Consider the following 8,243-nt stretch of genomic DNA (forward strand, 5'->3'; position numbering starts at 1 on the left):
GCAGCCATGGGAATTGCCCTCGCCGGGCTACGCCGACGGGGACGCGCACGGTGGGTTCAACCCAAACGTCACCTTCCCCCATGGATACCCGGCCCAGCGCACGCCCTCTCCCACCTTCGCCGGCGTGCAGTACCCTCCATACAACTACTCGCCGCCCGCCTACGCTTCCTCCCCGACGCCGTCGCTACGCCGTGGCCCGCTGCCCTTCTCGCACCTCGGTGACACCGACGAGACTGAGGCCGACACGGACGACATCATCGCGGCAAGTTCGGCCGCGGCCGCCGCGTCTCTCGGGTTCGTCACCCAGGATGAGGTGGTGGACCTCAGCGGCGGCATGGACGGCGAGCTCGGCTACGTCTACGGCGAGGACGAGCAGGAGGAGCAGGAGGAGGAGGACGACGACGAGGAGGAGGAGGAGGAGGAGGAGTACACTGGTCATTTCTGATGCCCCAACTCAGCAGAACCCAATTGCAGCAAATAGTATGATTATGCCAGTTGACATAGCACCAATTGTACGACGCAAAACCCCCATTCCAGCAAAGAGTACACCAAATCCAGTTGGCAAATCCCTTTTCAAATCAGAGATAGCCCCAATTGCAGCACATAGGACCCCTGTTCCATTTCTTCCCAGTTTAGAAGACGAAGCTTATGTTGTTGTCAGAAACTTTGTGCGCATCTTTCCTTCATGGAAATATTATACCGCAGACACAGAACAATTTCCAGTCTTCCTCCGCAACTTACGCGTAAGTAATGTACTAATGTTATTCATGGTCATTACTGCATATGTTTCTGCTGACAGAAGACACAAGATTTCATTCTTTTAAATAGGCGAGGAGCAAACTGGATTGTGATGACGAGCAAGGGTTGGTTGTGCTTTTTAAGCACTCGTTGATGAAGTATCGTTCCTACTTGAGGCAAGTGCACTTCAATGGCAAGCCTCTGAATGAAATTTCTGTAAAGTCTCCGGTGCTACATTTATCCGACGGTGACTGCAATAATCTTGTTACACATTGGTCTCGGCTGCAGCGTAAGGTACTGTCTATGATATCACATCACAATTTGAACTACATTTCTGCATTTGCCTTAATGTCTTACTTGTACGAAAACTGTTAGCAAAAGAACATTCGTTCTCAAGGGACCACAGAATCTCGCAACTATACTGCACACTGCATTGCTCTTATGAGTACCTCTTGCCCTGTATGACCATACTTACTTTCATAGTTGTTTGATTATGTAGCATCACTACACATGTTAGCCTCGTAATCGTCCATTTGGTGGACATTATAAGACCCGTATGGACTCTTACATAAATTTAGAATCAACCCAATACTTTTGAAGATGTTTAGCTCTGCAGTCCTCTTGTAAGGACTGAACGTGGTCTATCACTGTACTTACATTAACAGCTACTCCCTCCGTCTCATAATATAAGAACGTTTTGTACAGTACACCAGTGTTCAAAACACTCTTGTATTATGGGAAGAGGGATTGGTTCATTTTGTAGCATTCTGCATCTTATCTCCCTCGCCCACCATTTACTAAAAAAGATCAGATTTATATTTAATCTTACCAACAAGTAGAATACACAGACAATGTCAGTGCAGAAGTGTAGCCCATTGCTCTTGTCAGTACATTTTGTCCTGTAACGCTTGTACCTCCAGGGATTGGTAGTTGATTATGTAGCATCAATCTGCATCTTATCTTCATTATCCTCTATCCCTTCCAGTATTATCATATCTATAATTACTCTCTACAAAATGTAGAGTACAGGCAATGCTTATTAAGAAGATTATGTGCTGAAATTCTTGAGTTATCCTTTCCTTGACATGGAGAAGGGCATTATAAAGCCGGTGTTAACTATTAATGTAAGTCAGTCCTTCTAAAGCCTTTATCCTCAACTGTTGTTTACTTTGCTCATACTCCCTATCGTTTACTGTTGTTTAGTTTGTTGTTTCTACCAAAATGCATCCTCGTAAGAACCGTAAGTTCTAAGTTTTACTTGTAAAACCAAATTCCTTATTCATACCATGCACATTACTTAATACTCCCTATATGTATGCTTGTTTTTGTGGATCTATAATCCAGTGTGTGATGAAGCAGCCCACGTTTGCATCTTGTCATCTCCTGTTTTATCTTACTGATGTGGCTGATGATATGAACAACATGCCATGCACATTATCCAAAATAGATACAATGATTTTCTTTGCCCTTCATCTATGCTTGTTATGTTGACATGGTAATCCAGTAGTGTGGTGAAGCTCCCCGCATTATGAACAATGCCAAATTATGCTATTGGTATTTTGAACTTATTCTTTATTTTCTAATTTGAAATTGGATAGAATTGACAGAGCAGTTATCATATTTGTTTATACACGTGCAAAACCTGTCATCTCTCTGCTTTGTTTCAGGGTGATATGCCTGATGGCATGCACAAGTCTGCTGAAAGCTGTGAGACAAACCCAACATATATTGCAGTAAAGAAGGCAAAACATCTTGAAGATAGCGAGATAACCCCAAAGTCTTGTCTTGATGCAGTGTTCAAGTTACTTGAGACTAACAGTCAGACAAGCTCACAGAATTCGTTGTCTGAATCAGTTCGACTTCTTCAGTCCCAAGTTCTAGCAGAAAGGCATTCTGCAACTCAACTTCGACTTGAAGTCCTATTTCTAAGAAAGATTGCAGAGAACACCAATGAGAACCTCATCGCTAAACAGCTACACCTGGAAGCTATGACCGACATGCTAGGCCGGTCTCACAGCCTTGCTCAGCAGCTTGCGCAGCAGTTCCCCCGCAAGGCTAACCTTTCTTGAACTGTCTTGGAAGTGGTTTCGGTTCAGTATTATTTTGTTACGCTGCAATGGTGCCCAGTTTTTGTAATCTGCTTCTTCGTTGCGATTTATGATCACTGGTGGCGAACTTCGATGCCCAGTGGATGTAATATACCTTAAATCCTTTATTGTATAGTGTAGGTTTATTCTTAGTTACTATGCCGTAATTTCTTTATTGTATAGAGTAGGTTTGTTCTTAATTCCTACTAGTTACTGCCATCATTCGCTATCTAAAAAAATATTAGATGTAGTCGACCGGACCGAAACATTTGACTCTAACGGGCCAGGTTTTTAGCGGGCCCCAATTGGGCCGGCCTGCGTCTTTCTTGGGCCCGAATGATTGGGGCCTTCACACATTGTGCCAGGCCCAAACTTACATCGGCCTATATTTTAGTTGGGCCTTTTGTCGACCCAGCGCTTAGTTTGGCCCAGGTAGCGTTGGGCCATTAACAGGCTGAATATTGTACTGGCCTGTTACAGCCGAGATGAAACCACAGGCCTTTAGCGGGCCAAAATGCATGTTGGGCCTCAATTTTCACTAGTCGTCAACGGGCCTTCTGTCGTGGTTCTAACTCTGACAGTGATGTAGGGGGGTATGTATGGAGAGGCTAGATCTTAGCTATGGAGGAGTTGTAAGCACACGAGGATTACGAGTTCAGGCCTTTCTCGGAGGAAGTAACAGCCCTACGTCTCGGTGCCCGGAGGCGGTCGACTGAATTATGTGTGTATGAATAACAGGGGTGCCAACCCTTGATACTGAGGAGGGGGTGGCTTATATAGAGTTCGCCAGGCCCCTCCAGCCCTCAGTAATGCAAGGTTTAAAGTACATTAAGACTGGGGGTTACTGGTAACGCCCCTAATAAAGTGCTAGGATGACCATAAAAGCTACTTAATGACCGACCGTTTGCGTGCAGGGTGACTTTAGATCTCCTGGCAGTCGAGTGGTTGGAATTTGGTCGAGTGATTGCTTCGTGGTCGAGTGTCTTGAATCTGTCGAGTGGGATACCTCCAAGTCGATTAAAAGGTGACTTCTTCTAGGGATGTCCTTGGGTAGGGTACTTAGGACAGGTCCATGCCCCTATCCTAGGTACATAGCTTCATCATTAGCCCCCGAATGGATCGAGGTTCGAGTGGGGAAGGAGTTGGGGATCTTTCCGACTGGTTCTTCATGTTATATGAACGTCTTGTTTTGGATCAATGGTCACGGATGATATCGTCAACTTCTTTCAGTCGCCTTGATCCATTCTTGGCCTCTTGTCGAGTGAATTTCTTTACTTGTGAAGTTCCGAGTGACGGTGTGAAAGGGATCTTCTGTTTGACGAGTTGTTCTGCGGCCCGCGGATTTTGCGGGATTTGAATTTCGGGAAGCGCGCGGGACAGGGGCGGCCGCCGTAATCGGATGGGATAGGACGGAAGCTCCTCGATCCCCGCGCCACCTTTTTCGCCACGTACCGCGCGCGCCCGTTGCGGGATTTGACGGGATTGCCTGGGCCTACCAGTCAGCCACTCGGAAGCGACCTCTTATAAGCTGCCGGCTCGGGACCCCCGAACAGTGCGCCTTCACTTTTCCCCCTTCCTTCACAAGATCCTCCGCCACCTCCGCTCCCACCTTGGTGCCATAGGTCTGTTCGAGCTTCGCCGGCGACGATGGTGAAGGAGAAGACGTCGGCTCTGGAGCGCGCGAAGAAGGCGATGGTGCAGGGGAAGGGGAAGAAGTCCGCTCGGGGCAGATCTTCCTCGAGGACTGCTCTGCTCAAGGATTGGATCCAGGGTGACTGGATGCCGTCGGTGATTCGGCAGGATGATCTCGATGATCTGGTCGAGGGGGGATTCATTCCCCACGAATCTGCGCGCCTCCCGGGGAAAGAAGTCGAACCCCAGCCTCTTGATGGTGAGTGCGTCCTCCTCGCCACCCATATCGATCGTGGATTCTCTCTGCCTCCTCATCCTTTTTTCCGGAGCTTCTTGAACTTCTTCGGAGCGCAGCTCCATCACTTTACTCCCAATTTTATTGTGTATCTTGCTGCTTTCGTTTCCTTGTGTGAAAACTTCTTGGGTTACCGCCCCCATTGGGGACTCTTCAAGCACATCTTCACTTGCCGCTCTCAGTCGGTCAAGAAGGCCAAGTCGAGTGACGAACGGACGCAGGTGATCCAGCTGTGCGGGGGTCTGGCGATCCAGATGAGGGGAAAAAGTTCCTTTCCGTCTATCACTTTTCCTGAGTCAGTCCGTGGGTGGCAGTCGACTTGGTTTTACTGTAAAGACCAGGTGACCCCAGGACAGTCGACTGGGCTTCCCCCTTTTTCTCTGAATTGAGCACAAAAACCTGCCTCTCTGGAAGTGACGCCAGAGGAAAAGGCGCAAGTCAAGGTGCTGGTCGGTCGAGTGGTTCAGCTTGTCCGCGAGGGTGTGACTGGCATGGACTTGTTGGAAGTCTTCCTTCGGAGGCGCATCCAACCGCTTCAGGCTCGTGACCACCCGATGTGGCTGTACTCGGGTCTCGAAGACACCACTCGGATTCACCCAGAGGAGGTCACTGACAAGATGTTGGAAGGGTGGCTGTCGAGTATCACAGGGAACAAGGACAACCCCCGAGGAGCCAGGAGGATTCCTCCACTCGACCAAACATACGAAGTGGACAAGGTCTGACCTTGCGTTTCCGACTATGATCTTGCTTTCTTTATTTGTTCTTTTTGGATCAATCGATTGACTTTTGTCTCGTTTGTTGTCCTCTAGGCCACTACTGAGATGTACTCGACACCCAATGGAGCACAGGAGCAGGCCGAGGAAGGAGAGGCGAGTGGAGGCGAAAGTGGAGACGAGGGAGAAGAGTGGGAATCTGACGGCGAAGGAGAGGGGGATGACGACGACGACTCCAGTGAAGAGGAGGAGGAAGAAGTCGAACCTCCCCGCTCGGAACGGCGATCCAAGCTTACACACGACCCTGCGCGGGAACGTGGTAAGGTGACTGTCCCTGTTGGGTAGTCGTTGAAGCGCCCTCGGACCTCATCTCCAGCGTCGACAGAAAAAGCTCCCAAGCACCCACGCGCGACGCCGTCCAAGCCGCCCAAGGCTCTGCCCAAGATGAAGATGACTGTCCCCACCATTTCTGGGTAATAGTAGAATTTGTTTTCCTTTGTCGAACGTGACGGACTCTTGGTCAACTCATTGAATAAGCTGACTGACTTTCGAAATTTGCAGTGCTGCCACCTCGGAGATCTCCGCCAAGGACGATGATCAGGAGATGGAAGACGCTGTTACCTCCAACCCCGGTACGATTACTGATGCTCTGCTTTTAGTCAACTCACGATTTCTTATAATTCTGGTCGATTGGATTTTTCTTGTAGCTCCTCCTCATGTCATTGACCTCCCTGATGATGACGACGAAGTGTCGCTGAGGGCGCGAAGGAACAGGAGGGCGCCGGCTGGCAAGACCCCACAAACTACTCCGGCGCCTGAGGCCGCAGTCCGGGAGGGTGGTGATACCACTCGGGTTTCTGTGACCTTCGCTGAACCTCTGACGAGTGTCCGGCCTTCGACGTCGACTGCAAATCCGCCTTCGCTTTTTGCCACACACCATGTCCCTGAGGACCAAGTGGGTGACGCTAAAGAGGCTATACGCCAGGCGGGGATCATGATGGAGCAAGTGAAGGTGGTTCGAGAAGCCAGCCAAGCAGCTTATGACGCGAGCTCAGCTCTTCAGAGCAACGTCCAGGTCAGTCGATTCACCGCTTGTTCTGTTAGGATATGCTATCTGAAGAATATCTTTTCCAAAGATCTTTATATCTGTACGCCCACTGGGTGTGTCTATTAATCTTTTTGACGAGTGGGGGCACGCTAAGTGCACCCACTGGGTGTAGTCCCCGAGACTACGGTGGACTGCTGGCAGTTGACTGTAGTCTTTATATTGTGTTGCTTTAGCTGAACTTCTTCACTCGGTCTGGTCAGGCCATGTCGAATGGAACTGTACACGGTCGGCTGCGGGCAGTCGATTTTTTTGGTCGAACCAGTGGGGGCACGCTGAGTGCACCCACTGGGTGTAGTCCCCGAGACTACCGTCGAATGTTTTTGATTCGGCTGTAGTCTTAGAAACGCCATCATTGTCTCTTGGTTACTCGGAAGCAACTTATCTTGGATGTCTGTTGACTGATTTTTTGCAGAAATCCTGCGAACTTGTGGCTCGCTACACTGAGTTGGAGAACAAACAGATCCAGCTGAACCTTGACTTGAAGCTTGCTCAGGAGAACTTGCAGAAGGCGAGGGACGAAGCAAAAGGTATGGCTGGTGAGCTTTTGTCGACTGTCCTTTCTTTCTGGCCGTCCTCGATGTTGATCTCACTTGCTGTTTCACAGACAAAATGGAGGAGGCTCTGAAGAAGAAGGATCAAGACCTTGCCGAAGCGCAGAAGGAGGCCCTGAACAAAACGAAGCTTGCTGAAGAAAAACTGGCTTCAGTCGGTACTCTTGAAAAGGAAAACTCCAGGCTGAAAACTGCTCTCGACGCAGCTAATCGAGAGGCCAGCCGTCTGAAGAATGGCAATATAGCTCTGAATGACAAGGCAAGTGAACTGGCGGGGAAGAGGAATGATCTGGAGGCTTATCTCGATGGACTCGCCAAGAAGCTGTTCGTCATGCTCGAGGGTAATTACTCCGGCCCGACTGACTTGCAGTTACCAAATCTGCGTAGAGCCACTGACTTATCCTTGAATTGTGTTTACAGAATCCTGCCAGAACTTTGAAGAGGAGACCAGTCGAGTGGAGACAGACTTGGACCCCAGTGAAGGACGAGGCTGCTATGAACGTGCTCCGACTGGAATCTCGTGTTGCCGGCGTTGTTGACTATCTTGCTCGGTTGAAGGTTGCGATATCACGAATCGACACATCGCTCTGGCCTAGGACGACGCTTCAGAATGACCTCGAGTCCCTGATGACTCGACTGAATGAAGTCCCAGGTTGAGTGGCGGAATGGAAGAAATCTTCTGCTAGATGTGGCGCTGACGTCGCTCTGTCTTTGGTCCACATCCACCGCAAGGAGGCGCGAGAAGAAAAGTTGGCCGCCATCCAAGTTGCCAATACCAGGAAGCACAACTTTCAAGACTTCATGGAGACTTTCATTGCTGCTGCCACTCGCATTGCAGACGGGATCGACTTGGACGAGTTCGTCGCCCCTTCCAGTCCTCCGCATGAGGAATAAAAACTTTTATGCTTCACTTTAAATTTGCCTCGGAATGCCGAGTGGATTTTGTAACCGTTAAACTCTGTTGAGCTGGAGGCTCGAGTACTTTGATCTGCGGTCTAGAACCTTTGGATCTTATCTGAACTTGGTTTATCGTTGAATATCTTCATGAATTATCTGTCGAGTGGAACTTGTTCTTCACTCGAAATAACTTTGTATTTGTGGTGCAACTCCGAAGGAGAA

Source organism: Triticum urartu, chromosome 2A, assembly GCF_056163025.1.
Source record: "Triticum urartu cultivar PI428250 chromosome 2A, HENAU_Tu73, whole genome shotgun sequence".
Taxonomy (NCBI): domain Eukaryota; kingdom Viridiplantae; phylum Streptophyta; class Magnoliopsida; order Poales; family Poaceae; genus Triticum; species Triticum urartu.